This window comes from Zingiber officinale, chromosome 5B (assembly GCF_018446385.1).
Source record: "Zingiber officinale cultivar Zhangliang chromosome 5B, Zo_v1.1, whole genome shotgun sequence".
Lineage (NCBI taxonomy): Eukaryota > Viridiplantae > Streptophyta > Magnoliopsida > Zingiberales > Zingiberaceae > Zingiber > Zingiber officinale.
The window spans coordinates 62,995,243-63,010,845 of NC_055995.1; positions in this window are offsets into that span (position 1 = coordinate 62,995,243).

The following is a 15,603-nucleotide window of genomic DNA, read 5'->3' on the forward strand; positions in this document are numbered from 1 at the left end:
CGGTCTGAAAGCTGGCATCACCGTAACCCTTTACGTTAGCTCATCATTACCTCCATATATCAAGAAATATTCTTTAGTCCTTCGTAAGTACTTAAGAATATTCTTGACCGCTATCCAATGACTTTCACCGGATCTGGTATCTGCTCGTCATGCTCAAAGCATACGAGACATCAGGTTGAGTACAAGCATGGCGTACATGATCGATCCTATGGCTGAGGCATAAGGGATCTGATCCATGCGGTCTCTCCTCTCTAGAAGAGGGACCTTGAGTCTTGAAGACTCACGCCATGTGACATAGGCGGAAATCCTTCTTGGAGTTCCGCATGGCAAACCAAGGAGTACCTTGTCAATATATGTACTCCGACTTAGGCCAATCACTTAGATCTATCTCTATAGATCCGTATCCCTAGAATGCGGGATGCCTCACTAAGTCCTTCATTGAGAAGCAACTCCTAGCTAGGTCTTGACAGATTGAAGCATAGGGATATCCTTCCCAATGAGTAGTATGTCATCCACATATAATATGAGGAAGACAACTATGTCCCTACAACCTTCTTGTAGACACAAGGCTCATCTTCGCTCTTGATGAAACCAAACTGTTTGATCGCATCATCAAATCGAAGATTCCAGCTCCGAGAAGCTTGCTTTAGTCCATAAATGGACCTATGCAACTTGCATACTGCTAGTATGTCTGGATCTACAAAACCCTCAGGTTGTGTCATGTACACATCTTCGAGTAGGTTTCCATTCAGAAACGCGGTTTTGACATCCATCCGCCATATCTCATAGTCATGGTAGGTCGCAATAGCAAGCATGATCCGAATGGACTTAAACATCGCCAATCGGAGAAAAGGTTTCATCATAGTCAATACCATGAATCGCTTGAAACCTTTAGCTACCAAGCGACCCTTATAGATAAGTCCATCCATGTCATTTCTCTTAAAGACCCACTTGCACCCAATGGGTTTTACCCTTCGTGGATCAACCAAAGTCCATACTTGGTTGGTGTACATGGATTCTATCTCGGATCTCATGGCTTCTAGCCATTTCTCAGAGTCTCATCACGGCTTCTTGATAGGTTGTAGGCTCATCCTCTATGAGCACAATGTCATCATGGTCAGACAAGAGAAATGAGTATCTCTCAGCCTGACGACGTACCCTATCGGACCTGCGAAGAGGTATGTCTACTTGAACTGGTTGTTGTTCCTCAACTCCTTGTGGAACAACATCATCCACAACACTTTGTGGTTCCAGTTCAATTTCCATCGAGGCATCAGTGCTATTGTTCGCATCTTGAACTTCTTCAAGATCGAACGTAGTCCCACTAGTCTTTCTAGAAACAAAATCCCTTTCTAGAAAGACCCGATCTTGCCACAACTACCTTGTGCCGACTGGAATGTAGAAGTAATATCCCTTAGTTTCCTTGGGATATCCGATGAAATATCACTTGTCGGATTTGGGTCCTAACTTGTCCGAGACTTGACGTCGAACGTAAGCCTCACAACCCCAAATCCTCATGAAAGACACTTGGGCATCTCTCCCAATCCATATCCTGTCTTTATCACGGCCTTTGATGGAACTCGGTTGAGTATGAAAGCTGCCATGTCTAGAGCATATCCCCATAGATATGTCGGAAGATCTATGTGACTCATCATAGATCGTACCATATCTAATAAGGTACGATTCCTCCTTTCGGATACACCATTCCACCGTGGTGTTCCGGAGGAGTGAGTTGAGGTAAAATCCCACACTCACTAAGTAGTCACGAAACTCATGGCTTAAGTATTCACCACCTCGATCTGATCAATTAATACTCTTGCCATGTCTCTTCAGACTTCATTCTTGAATTCTTTGAACTTTTCAAAGGATTCAGACTTATGTGTCATCAAGTACACATAACCGTATCTACTGAAATCATCAAGAAATGTGATGAAGTACCTATAACCGCCTCTAGCAGTGACATTGAAAGGGCCACATACATCACTATGTATGAGTTCTAACAAATCGTCGCTCTCTCGCCGTGCCCACTAAAGGAGTCTTGGTCATCTTGCCTCGTAGGCATGACTCGCATATCTCATATGATTCAAAATCAAATGAGTCCAAAGAACCATCCTTATGGGATAAGCGCTTGTCATTTATATGACCTAAGCGACAAGGTAAGTTTGGTTCAAGTCATTCGACTTGATCCTCTTGGTATTTATGTTATAGATGCTCTAGGTCTAGAATGTAGAGTCCGTTTATCGAGGTGCACTACAATAGAACATATCGTTTAAAAGACGGAACAACATTTGTTCTTTATTATAAACGAGTATCCTCTCTTGTCCAAACAAGAAACTGATATTATGTTCTTTGTCAAGGCAGGCACATAACAACAATCGTCTAATTCTAGTACTAGCCCAGAGGGCAGAGATAGATGATAAGTTCCTACAGCAATAGCAGCAACTCGTGCTCCATTGCCTACTCGTAGGTCTATCTCACCCTTCGTCAATGCTCTGCTATTCCTCGGTCGCTTGTACATTAGTACAAATGTGCGAAGCACATCCGATATCTAATACCCACGATGAATAAATAGAGAGGTTGACTTCTATAACATTTATACCTGAAGTAGAAATCTTATTTCTCTTCTTCTTAAGATCTTCCAGGTATTCTTTGGAGTTCCTCTTCCAGTGCCTTGCTTGTCCTTGATATAGGTGACAAAGATGTTCAACCATATCGTAAGCGCTATAAACTCATGTTGCTTCGAAGCTCAAAGTTCATGGTTGCGAGCATAAGACAAGACACATCTAATGCGTCATCTCGATGCTTCTTGTAAGCATCTCTCTGCACCCCGTCGTGGCGGTGGAAGGAGGGCCTCCGAATGGGCTGCCCGAACGCATACGCTCTTGGGTGAGAACTATTCTCAGATTCCTGTACCAGTCCAGGAAATTTGTTCCGTTGAGCTTGTCCTTCTTAAGGACAGATCGCAGAGAGAAAATGTTCGTATTTGACGTCATGGTTATCTACAACAGAAAATTTGCATAAATAAATATCATATTCTTTAAAAATCATTTAATTAGGCCTTTAATTAAACGATGCTCCCACTGAATTCTATAATTCTTGTGGGACAAGATCCACATCATACTAACCCTTGAGTTAGCTTTGGCTAATACGCCCAAAGCTTAGTATGATCGGTAGGTAATGATTACCAATTACATCTCTATGCAACTCTTGTTTATAGAATCAATATCCGCATTTATATTAGAACTCGAGTTAGCTTTGACTAATACGCCCGAGAGTTAATATAGATGTGATATTGACCTATCTTTCCAACTATTGGAAGAATGCCTATAGTTGACTCGATCCAACCGAGTAACTATGAATACTCAATCTAATTGAGTTTTTATTCACCCATGCGTTGATAGACGGGACCAAGATTGTCCCTCCGTACCCTACCAAGATAATATGTATTGCTCTGCTTTGGCAGATTCAATAATACATGTGATCGAGGTAGTGATAGGTATCACGGCACGGTTAGGCATTTTAGAGTTGGTTCGATCTAGATCTAATCTAATCGAGAAGAATGCATCTTGTGCACGACTTAGATCTAATCTAATCGCAAGGGTGCATCATGTGCACGACTTAGATCTAATCTAATTGTTAAGGCACTAATTAATTAATTAATTATTAAACATGCATCAAATACATAATAATTAATTAATTAATCTATTTGTGATTTAGTCATGGCACTACTACGATCTTCTCAAGCCAATGAGAAGATCGATTGGTCAACCTAGGGTCAACAGCTTCTCCAAGCGCCTCCCTTTGACCACCTTGTGTTGCTCGTGCCCGCCTCGGAACTCCGTCTCGTGTGGACCCTCCACCGCTCCAATTTGTACATTACAATTTGAAACTCGAGTTACATTCGAGTCTAAATCTAATTTACAACAAGAATAAAAGACGAGGCACGACGCGCAGGTCGCGAATAATAAAATAAATACAACACGCGAAAACACATCACGGCACGCAGGCCGTATTATGAATTACAACACAACCAATCATATTGGGCTTTGGGCCATGACCATCACAAATTAATATATATAATTCAAAATTATATATTTTCATAATTTTCTATCATTTTAAAATTAATTTTTACAATTTTACAAGTAAAATTTCCCGGTAGCGGTTTCGAGCGCAATCATGGAACGGATCCTGCGGGGCCAGGGGCATCGCCCTACCCGTGATCTAACCATCGCGAGGGTTCCTTGCGATCCAACAGCGCCTAAACCCGCTGGTCGAGACATTGCCGTTTCGGAAAAATCTTCCGCGGGTTCGTTTTAGCGATTTCGTGTGCGATCGCGGAGCAAATCCCTTGCGGGGTTAGGGGAAGTACCCCACCCACGATCTAACCATCGTGAGTTGCTCCTTTGCGATCTAATGGCACCCAAGCCCACTGTCCCAAATGATTTTGGGGCAAAACGAAGCCGTTTGGGAAAATTCTTTCCGATAGCCGAAGCCTACAAGTGCTGAGACACTTGTGCTTCGCCTATAAGGAAAAATTACCCATAAAAACATAAAAAACTAATTTTTACAGAAAATCACAGAAGGTTTTATTTTTCATAAAAATAAAAATAAACTCGTACAAGCCTTGCACGTGGCTCGATACCACTGTTGGGTTTTTCGTAAACCGCTGAAACCCCGAATCGCCCAAGCCACGGATCTCGTGCAAGGTAAAACCGAACGAAAATACGAGTACGAGTTTGAAAACTTTAATCTACAGTAGATCTACATAAGGATAAACCATTTATACCTTTGATGCGATGCCCTTCGCGTTCCCGCTCGTCCAAATGATGCCGGATCTCAAGACCGTCAAGCGCCGGTCCTCTAGAAGTATCCACACGGACACACTAGATGGAGATGACCAAAACCAAGGTGTGCTAGCACCTACGTGGTTCGGCCAAGGGAGGAGAGGGAGAGGGAGAGCTTGAGAGGGAGAAGGAGGAAGAGGCACACACGTGAATGAAAAATGAATTTCTTCACCCAAAAACAAAGTGGCCGGCCACATTTCAAAATTCACATTAATTGCATTAATTGCAATTAATATGAAACCATAAAATCACATTAATTGCATTAATTGCAATTAATATGAAACCATTAAGAGAGTGGCTTTGTCACTTTCATGAGGTGGCACCCATGATGATGTGGAACATCATTATTGGTCCACCTAATGCCAACTCACCAATGAGGTGGCAAAAGGTCAAGTCAAAATTGACCTTTGGTCTTCCTTCTCAAGTCAAGTCAAACTTGACTCAATCTCTACCATGGTGGATCTAATCCAACCATTTGATTCGAGCCAACTTAATATAATGAATCTAATTCATTAAATTAAATTGATTCAATGAGTCAAAATCTAAATTAGACTCATTTAACACATGAATCAACTTGAGTCGAACTCAAGTTAGCCCAATTAGGATTACTCTTAATCCAATTTGATTCATCAAATGAATCTAATCCTCTTGGTTCATCATATGAACCTAATCTCCACCTAATTGTCCTAAGTGTGTGACCCTATAGGTTCTTGTAACGTTGGCAATGCCCTAAACCCATTTAGGAGCATAAGTAATGAGCGGTATCTAGCAACACATCATTACTACCCAAGTTACAAGAATGTCGAGATCCGACATCACCTTGTGACTACCAATTGTGACTACTCACAAAATAATGACAAGTGTCCTTCTATCCTAGACATCTAGATTGATCAATGTGAGGCATAGACCGTATCATCCTCTAATCAATCTTTAACTCCAAGTAGACTCACTCGATCAAATGAGCTCAACATCTAATGTTGACTCATTTGGGCATGGCCATGCACTTAGTGGTCTCACTCTATCAAGAATACCAATGTCGCTCCCGTCATATGGGAGGGATAGATCCCATCTACATCACTCACATCCCTCTACATAATTCGTTATATACCCAGTAATCGCCTTTATAGTCCACCCAGTTACGGGTGACGTTTGACGAAACTAAAGTACATAACTCCTTATGTAGGGATCCATGGTGATTTCAGGTCTAAGGACTAATAGTCATACTAATAGCCACATGAGAAAGTATATGACACTCATATAACGATCCATGATACTTTCTCATGGCGGGTCATTCAGTATACATTCTCTAATGCATACCCATGTGTCAGCTTGATATCTCTATATCCATGACTTGTGAGATCAAGTCATCGAGCTGACCTACATGCTAGTCTTATTGTATTAACATTGTCCCTGAATGCTAATACTCGACTAGGAATGATTTAGAGTAGTGTTCCCTATATCATCTCACTATCGATTCAACTTATCGATTGATATAGGTATGAACCTTCTACTCAAGGATGCTATTATACTTAGTCTATTTGGCACTAATATAAATAAGTATAGTAACCAAACAAATGCCTTTATTAATAAACAAGAATATGATACACATGAGTCCATACAATCATCAAATGATTGGCTCTAGGGCCCTAGGTGGAATGTCCTGGTGTCGCGAACCAGGTGAAAGTCTGGACTGGCTGGTGAAGCGGATGTTCAGCAGAAAGTCCGGAAGCATCGAATGCCGAGCAAAAGTCCAGTCGATCTGGAGGATCGTACTGGCAACAGGTAAATCTCCTGAGTGGAGTAGGTGAGGACGCGTTCCCCGTAGAGGGAACAGTAGGCGTCGGGTCGACCTAGGGTTTCCGGTTGGAAACCCGAAGTCAGACCCGGACAGTTCGAATGCTGTCAAATCTTTTATTCATTATGTTTCTGTGCTAACTTTGTTTTGCAGGGTATGTGTTTGGGACTAACACATTTTGCAGGAACAAAGGAGCAAGTTACAACTCGGATGAACAGTGTCCGAGGCGCCTCCATGGAGCTTGGAGGCGCCTCGGGTGCGAGCCAGGAAAAGGCCAGCGCAGCAGACTGGAGGCGCCTTGAATGGAGTTCAAGGCGCCTTGGACCGGAGGTTGAAGGCGCCTTGGATAGGCTGAAGGCGCCTTGAACCAGATAGAGTTCGACCAGGTCAGTGCTGATCCACGCGGGTGACTCGGCTCGTTCAAGGCGCCTTTATGAACAGTATAAGGCGCCTTGAACCCTCTTTATAAGGGGTCTCGACCAGCAGCTCTCTACAACTTCTTCCAAGCGATCTTTCTGCTACAAGCTGCTCACGAGACGATCCCGAAGTGCTGCTACGAGACACCGACGACCCGGAGCTCCGAAATCTTCAGATTACGATATTGTCGTCGGTATAACTGTGTTCTTTTTAATACTTAACTGTAATACTTGTACTCTTGTCGAGCTTATAGTTGTTGCCCACGGAAAGCGATCAAGGATCGCGGGCCTTCGAGTAGGAGTCGTCACAGGCTCCGAACGAAGTAAATTCCCTTGTCTTTCTGTGTGTTTGTTTCTTTCCGCTACGTTAATTACTCTACGAACATTTTACGATTCCGATAATTGAACAAATAGCCGCGAGCGCTATTCACCCCCCCTCTAGCGCGTCTCGATCCAACAATTGGTATCAGAGCTGGGTCGTTTTGAATTGGTGCAACCACCTTTCAAAACAAATTTTTCGTAGTTTTTTTTCGTTTTCGGAGTCGAACTAGAATTTAGCCTTATAGCTATATTCTAATTTCTGTTTCCCTCGAATCGACTTTTACTCGAAGTAGGTGCAACACCACTCGAGTTCGTTTTTATTATTCTTTATTCCAGCACTACTAATCCAAGACTTAGTCTTGGAACATATTCTGTTGTTTTCTTTTGTTACATATTATAAATGGCCCAACAAGAGGGTTTCAGCACTGTACGAGAGGATTTTGGCTACTGGAAGGGAAGAATGGAAACGTATCTAAAGATACAATTCGAAACGTGGATGATCATAAAGACGGGACTGAAACTGCCAATCGATGACGACGGCAAAACAACACCCTGCGAGAAGTGGGACGCTTCTTTAATAAAAAAGGTTGAAGCCGACGCCAAAGCTACCTGCACCCTCCAGTGTGGTCTTACCAAAGAAGAACTCAACAGAGTTGGCCCGTTCTCTTCTGCAAAGGAGCTCTGGGAAAAGCTAATCGAACTCCACGAAGGCACTGACGACACCAAGGTAAGTAAAAGAGATCTTTTACTTAATAAATTATATAATCTAAAAATGCAGGAAGGCGAAACGGCGAGTTCTCTTCACGCGAGAATACAAGACATCCTTAACTCTCTTCACGGAATTGGCCAGAAGATAGAAAATCGGGACGTAATAAGGTATGCCCTAAACTCGTTTCCAAGGAATACATTGTGGGCATCAATGGTAGATGCCTACAAAGTTTCCAAGGATTTATCTTCTTTAAAACTAGATGAACTTTTTAGTGAATTTGAACTTCATGAGTAGACTAATGCACAGCCTACCGAGAAAGGTATTGCGTTGGTTGCAGGTACAAGCCGAACCCGGGAACCGAGACCACGACGGAGAACCGAACCAGCATCGGAAGCTGAACCAGACTCTGATGATGAAGAAGGTGACATTACAACCGAGCTGGTAAATCTCGTGAAGAAGCTCTATAAGACGAAAGGATTCGACAAAAGAGATCTAAAGAAGGCAGTGAAATGAAAGGAAGGCCCACAAAATACAAAGATGAAGTTTGAAGTTACATGCTACGGGTGTAACCAAAAAGGGCACATCAAAACCAACTGCCCTAACCTGAAGGAGGTCAAAAAGGAAAGAAGGAAAAAGGTCCTTAAGGCAACATGGGACGAATCTTTATCAAAGGACGACGACGACGAGCTCGAACAAACGAGTCTACTCGCATTAATGGCCCGGGACCAAGTCGTCGAATACGGATGCGAGAGCGAGTCTGAGGCAGAGTCCGAGCAAAGCCACGGATCCGTATCCGTTTCCGAAGGACCAGACCCCGCTGTAAGTATCTCCAGGTTGAACATTTTAGTTAGTTATTTATTGCGCAAATTAGCTAAGTCAAACCTGAAAGTTAAGTCACTTCTAAAAGAAGTAAGTGTCCTTAAAGAAATGGCTAACACCAAACCTTTACCTGACCAGAGTCAGACTGAATTACTAACTCAAGTTCAAAAACTTGAGGAAGAAAATTCAAGTCTAACAAATCAGGTTAAAGATTTAGAAAATACCTTAGAACGGTTTACTTTGGGCTCCAAGAATTTGAACTTGATCCTTGGGACACAAAGAGCCGTCTACAACAGAACTGGGCTGGGATACAAAAGTAAATATAGATCTTATTTATCATTAATAAACAAACAAAGTGTTAAATCAGTCCAAGCATGGGTCTCCAAGTCTAACTTGGTCAATCAAGTTGGACTTGGCCAATACTGGGTTCCGAAGGATCAAATATACTACCTCGATAGACCATATCGTGGCCATGATCCAGGGGGAGCAAAAAGAAAAACAATCCTAAAAATTTAAAATTCAAATTCGAAATTAAAAATTAAATTCAAAATTCGAAATTAAAATTAGAAATTAAATTAATAATTAAATTCAAACCTCAAAATTTAAAATTAAAATTAAAATTCAAAATTCGAAATTAAAACTCAAAATGAAGAGAGGGATCCAGACTCGCTGGCACCCCCAACGAAACTACCCGACAGGGTAATTAAACCTAATCTACCCGAAATGGGTAAAACAAGAGTAGATTACCCGGCAGGGTAATTAAGGTTAGATTAAAACGGACTAAGGTTAACTTGAACCACAGTACTGGTGAAGTTTTTGGATGATAGTACGTTAGGGAAGCTTGGGCATCGCATGTCTAGGAAGATATGGTTTCGACCTGGTGCATTTGGCCAAGTGGAACTGACCGAAGCTACCCTTAAATGGATCCTAACTAGTTAGACCAAGGTTTAGTACTAAGCTCAATGGGTAGGACTATTTGGAAAACCTCGAAGGCATGGTTACTTTAATGAGTTCCTTGTGACTCACCATAGCCCAGAAGTTTATCCAAAGAATGCTTACTTGTTGAACCCAAAGCTAAACCTGAATTTAACACAAAGTTAACCCAAACCTAAAAGTTGAATTATAAATCATCTCACATCAATCATAGGATTCCCTGATTGAAAATTTAGATCGGGTGAGATGACTAAGTGATAAAATTCATTTGAAAATTATTTATAAAATCCTTTCAAAATCGTTTCAAAATTATTTTAAAACTCTATTTCAAAATTATTTTAAAAAACTTAAATTTCAAAATTATTTTAAAAACTTAAATTTCAAAATTATTTTAAAAACTTAAATTTTAAAATTATTTTAAAAAACTTAAATTTCAAAATTATTTTAAAAACTTGAATTTCAAAATTATTTACAAAACTTAAATTTCAAAATTATTTACAAAACTTAAATTTCAAAATTATTTTAAAAAACTTAAATTTCAAAATTATTTTAAAAACTTAAATTTCAAAATTATTTTTAAAAAAAACTTAAATTTCAAAATTATTTTAAAAACTTAAATTTCAAAATTATTTTAAAAAACTTAAATTTCAAAATTATTTTAAAAACTTAAATTTCAAAATTATTTTAAAAAAACTTAAATTTCAAAATTATTTTAAAAACTTAAATTTCAAAATTATTTTAAAACCTCTTCAAAATTTATTTAAATTAAAAAAAAAAAAAAAAATCGCGTGAAGCCGATCAGAGGCGCCTCCCATCAAAAGGAGGCGCCTTAGCAAGCGGCGGGAAAATTCCCGCCGCTTCATCTTAAGGCGCCTTGGATCAACCCGAGGCGCCTCCAACTTATATAAGGCGCCCTAAACCTTGGTTTAAGGCGCCTTCAACACTTTATATCAAAACGAGCAGAAGCTTTTCTGTTCGTTTTCTGTCGACGCCGAGCACGCGATACTCGTGCTGTCTCCTCCCAACTAAGGCGCCCTCAACCGGTTTTTTTCCCTCTCTACGTGACAATGCCTCCTAGGTATAATCCTAATCCCTTCCGATCAAGTTTTACTTAGAATTTTTGCTTATTTCTGTCAATTTTTGGTAAAATCGTTCAAAATAGGAAACGCCGACATGTTGATCTTAATCCAGCTAGAATTCCATCAGCAGATATCAGATTCCCGACTATACATCTTAGGGATACCTTTGCTAATTACATCTTTGAACCTATCAAGCCTAGATATGTGAACAAGACTTTTTATACCCAGTATTGTCAACCAACTATTCAAATGATAGAGCACTATCAACTGGATCAATTGGTTTACTGCACCGATACAGTAAACCAGGAGTTATGTGCACAGTTTTATCACAATCTTGAGAGGATTGATGATAATAGGTACAACACCAGAGTTTCTGGCGTGGACATTGAGCTTACTCCCACTCTGCTACGCACCACCCTAGGACTTAGGGCTTCTGAGTCTACCTTTCTATGCTACCCCAGTAGGGATCTGCCATTTGGCGATCCTTACTCCCACATTACGTTAGATACTATCTATACGTATTTCCTCGGGGGAGAGAGACCTGCTGACTTGACTGAGTTCAGGTCAGTTACTCTTCGGATTCAGGACTACATGATGTATAGGGTCCTGACAGCATGTATACTGCCGATCTCATCTCGGGATGTCCCGAAGATGAGATCTTCACACTCATTCTTCTTGTACGCCTTGTGTCATCGATTTGACATCGATATTGCCCTGCATATGTTCCATAACATTATCTGTGCATCTGGGACAGTCACCTCCAAGATAGTCCACATGCCCTATTGTCATATTCTGACACGCTTCTTTTCGACGATAGAGGGTATAGATGTGACCAGAGGAACAGTCATTCCTCTTACTATATATGATGAGCTAGGATCCCGTAGTTGTAGACTAGCCAGTGCCGATATCACAGCTGATGGAGTTCTAGCGTGGATAGGACGACCACAGCAGGCAGCTGCCCCTATCGCTCCAGCAGCCGATGATTTACCAGGCGAGGGAGAGGAGTGGGCTGATTTCTTAGCTGAGGATCTTTTCGCGGATCCCTCCCCGTCTGCCAGACCATCCACCTCAGCTGGACCTTCGACCTCTTCCTCACTCTCCGTCGAGGACAGACTAGCTCGACTCGAGGTTGAGTCCATCCAGACACGACGGATAGTTCTCTCTATTCGATCCGAGATGGCTGCCGGATTTACGTCCCTCCGTGACGAGATACGACGGCTAGGTCAGCCAGCACCTGAGCAGCCCCATGATCCTCCAGCTAGTTCTCCTCGAGCAGATGATCCTGCTATTTGATATGACTCTGTTATGCACTATTCTGTGGGTTGTTGTCTCACTTGTTTAGACTTCCTTATTCTGTGGATGTACTTATTTGCATGCTTATTCAGTTTCACAAAATCTGAGTTTACTTATCACTCATTCAAATTCTAGGTAAAATAGTTTTCAAAACTCCAATTTTGTTAGATTTCCAAAATTCGGATTAAGCCTAGGTTTTCCCCCTAGAAAACATGTTCCTCTAGCTTTAAGCCAGAGCATCTCACAAACACCTAGGTCTACCTTACTTGTGTTTTAAAAAAAAAAAACTTAGAATAGCGTGAGATGCATAGGGTACAGCCTGGACTCAGGAATGCTTATATTTGTGCATCAATATGAGTCTGGGCGTTAAACACATCATAATCAAGTCAAGTCTTTCAGCTCTAGCCAACTCTAACTGGACCAAATGGACTTAATTTGACTAACCATGTGAAAGCTACTGCCCTCTAGGCAATCAGCAAGTAGCTAAAGGTTAGACAATTGGGAAAAGTGTGTTTCAATTTTTTTAAGCATAATTGTACTTTAAGGTTCTAATCAAATTACCTTACCTGATTATTTTAAGGCTCTGATACTTAATCAAATTAAACTCAATAACTTAATTTGACTCATGCTTGGACTAGAAAACAAACTACTGCTACTCCCTCTGTCCTAAAACTAAATATTTTTCTTTAATATCAAAGTTTCTTCAAAATGAGTATTCAAATATTTTCAAATCTAGTCACCTTTTTATAACATTTTAAAGTTATTTTTTTTAATGACCCTCATATTTTATAACTGCTAAGCAAATCCTTTTATTGAAAATTCAAGTACTCATATTTTCAAAGTTAGTTTTAAGATTATTTTAACTAGACTTAGTTAGATTGTACTCTAAACTTAGTTACTTGGCAAAATATTTTTTCAATACAAATCATTTCGAAGCTGAGTATATAGCTAAGTATTTTCAAATTTGGCAAATTCCAAAACTCAAAAAGCTAAGTCGTTTTTGCTAAGAAGAAAATTGTTCTTTTTCCCTCTTTTGAAAATTTTCCTTCAGAAAAATACAAATCTACTCTCAAACTGGTTTATTTTTTATATATGGCAAAGGGGGAGAGTAGGTAAATTAAAGTTAAAGGAAAATTCAAAGCAGAGAGTAGGTAAAGTAAAGTTAAATTCAAGTATTTAATAAAAGGAGGGCTTTTATTAAGGGGGAGTCTTATATTACAAAGTTAAAAGTTTCCAGCTTAACTGTTATTGCATTTGAAGTTTATTTACTTAAAGCTTGGTTAACTTTATACAGTTATTACATACGTTGTTTTTCTTAACTTTGAATTACGTGTTGCCATAATCAAAAAGGGGGAGATTGTTGGTGCGGGAAGCATCCGACGATCGAACCTAAGTTTTGATAATGGCAAAGGATTCAAAGTTAAGGTGCTTTGTTATCGACAGCTGTTGAGTGTTTCAGAAAGTCCTAACTGCGGTTAGGCAAGGTAAAACCCTAGGGGTAGTAACCCTAGGTCATAGGGGTGGTAACCCTAGCGGAAAGTCTTGGTAGGTCGATGGCTTCAGCAAAAGTCCTAGGGGTGGTAACCCTAGGTGGAAGAAGCCCTGTGCGAACCGGTGAAAGTCTGGATGGCCGGTGAAGCGGATGTTCAGAAGTCAGGAAGCATCGAAGTGCCGAGCAAAAGTTCACCAATTCGGAGGATCGTCATCGGCAGTGTAAATCTCCGAGTGGAGTAGGTGAGGACGCGTTCCCCGTGGAACAGGAGGCGTCGGGTCGACCTAGGGTTTCCGGTTGGAAACCCGAAGTCGGACCCGGACAGTTCGAATGCTGTCAAATCTTTTATTCATTATGTTTTTGTGCTAACTTTGTTTTGCAGGGTATGTGTTTGGGACTAACACATTTTGCAGGAACAAAGGAGCAAGTTACAACTCGGATGAGCGATGTCGAGGCGCCCATGGAGCTTGGGCGCCTCGGGTCGTCGAGAGAAAAGGCCCAAGAATGGAGGCGCCTTGAATGGAGTTCAAGGCGCCTTGGACCGGAGGTTGAAGGCGCCTTGGATAGGCTGAAGGCGCCTTGAACCAGATAGAGTTCGACCAGGTCAGTGCTGATCCACGCGGGTGACTCGGCTCGTTCAAGGCGCCTTTATGAACAGTATAAGGCGCCTTGAACCCTCTTTATAAGGGGTCTCGACCAGCAGCTCTCTACAACTTCTTCCAAGCGATCTTTCTGCTACAAGCTGCTCACGAGACGATCCCGAAGTGCTGCTACGAGACACCGACGACCCGGAGCTCCGAAATCTTCAGATTACGATATTGTCGTCGGTATAACTATACTTTTTCATTATACTTAACTGTAATACTTGTACTCTTGTCGAGCTTATAGTTGTTGCCCACGGAAAGCGATCAAGGATCGCGGGCCTTCGAGTAGGAGTCGTCACAGGCTCCGAACGAAGTAAATTCCCTTGTCTTTCTGTGTGTTTGTTTCTTTCCGCTGCGTTAATTACTCTACGAACATTTTACGATTCCGATAATCGAACAAATAGCCGCGAGCGCTATTCACCCCCCCCCCCCCTCTAGCGTGTCTCGATCCAACAGTTATTATGTCAGTTATGTTTAGGTGCATTGATTATGATAGTATGATCATGTTCTTTATTCCCTACTGAGACTGTATACTTGTGATCTCCATGTTTGTTTATGGACCATGCACTATCTTGTCTATTACCCGCTGAGTTACCTATACTCACCACCGCATGTATACATTTATGTTTTCAGGTAGCTTGTAGTGGTTGGTGTCGCTCGGAGTATCCTGTCTGCCGGGTCCTACGTCACATCCGAAGACGATTTCACCTAGTGTTTGTTTTCTGTTGTATATTCTTTTCTTATTCTTGGTATTGTATTTGTGTTTAGCCATGTGGCTATCTTATTCTTTTGGTGTTGTATTTGTGTTTAAGCCATGCCGGCATGCATTGTATTTATTTGGTTTGTGTGGGCTTTCCTTCGTTTATTTTCCGCTGTGTTTTTAGTACAGCCGTGTGGGCTATTTTATATGTAACTGCGTGGTTGTGATTGTTTCATTCCAGCCGAGTGGGTTGTGATTATAACTGCGTGGTTGTGTATATAAATATTCCAGCCGCATGTGGCTGATGTATTTTGTTTGTATTGATGCTTCAGATTATCACTGGTACAGGGAGATGCTGCCGGATTTTTGTCTGGAAGAGACTCCTTTGGGGGCGTGACAGCCCTAGTCGTGGCTTGGCGGGAAAGACTTAGTAGATCGTGGAACCCAGGCAAAAAGTCCAAGTGGGTCGAGAGGACCCGACACTTGGTAGGGAAGCTCAATAAGTTTGAGGACCGAAGATCAAGGGAAAGTCCTAGTGAGTCAATCAAATGCTAAGCA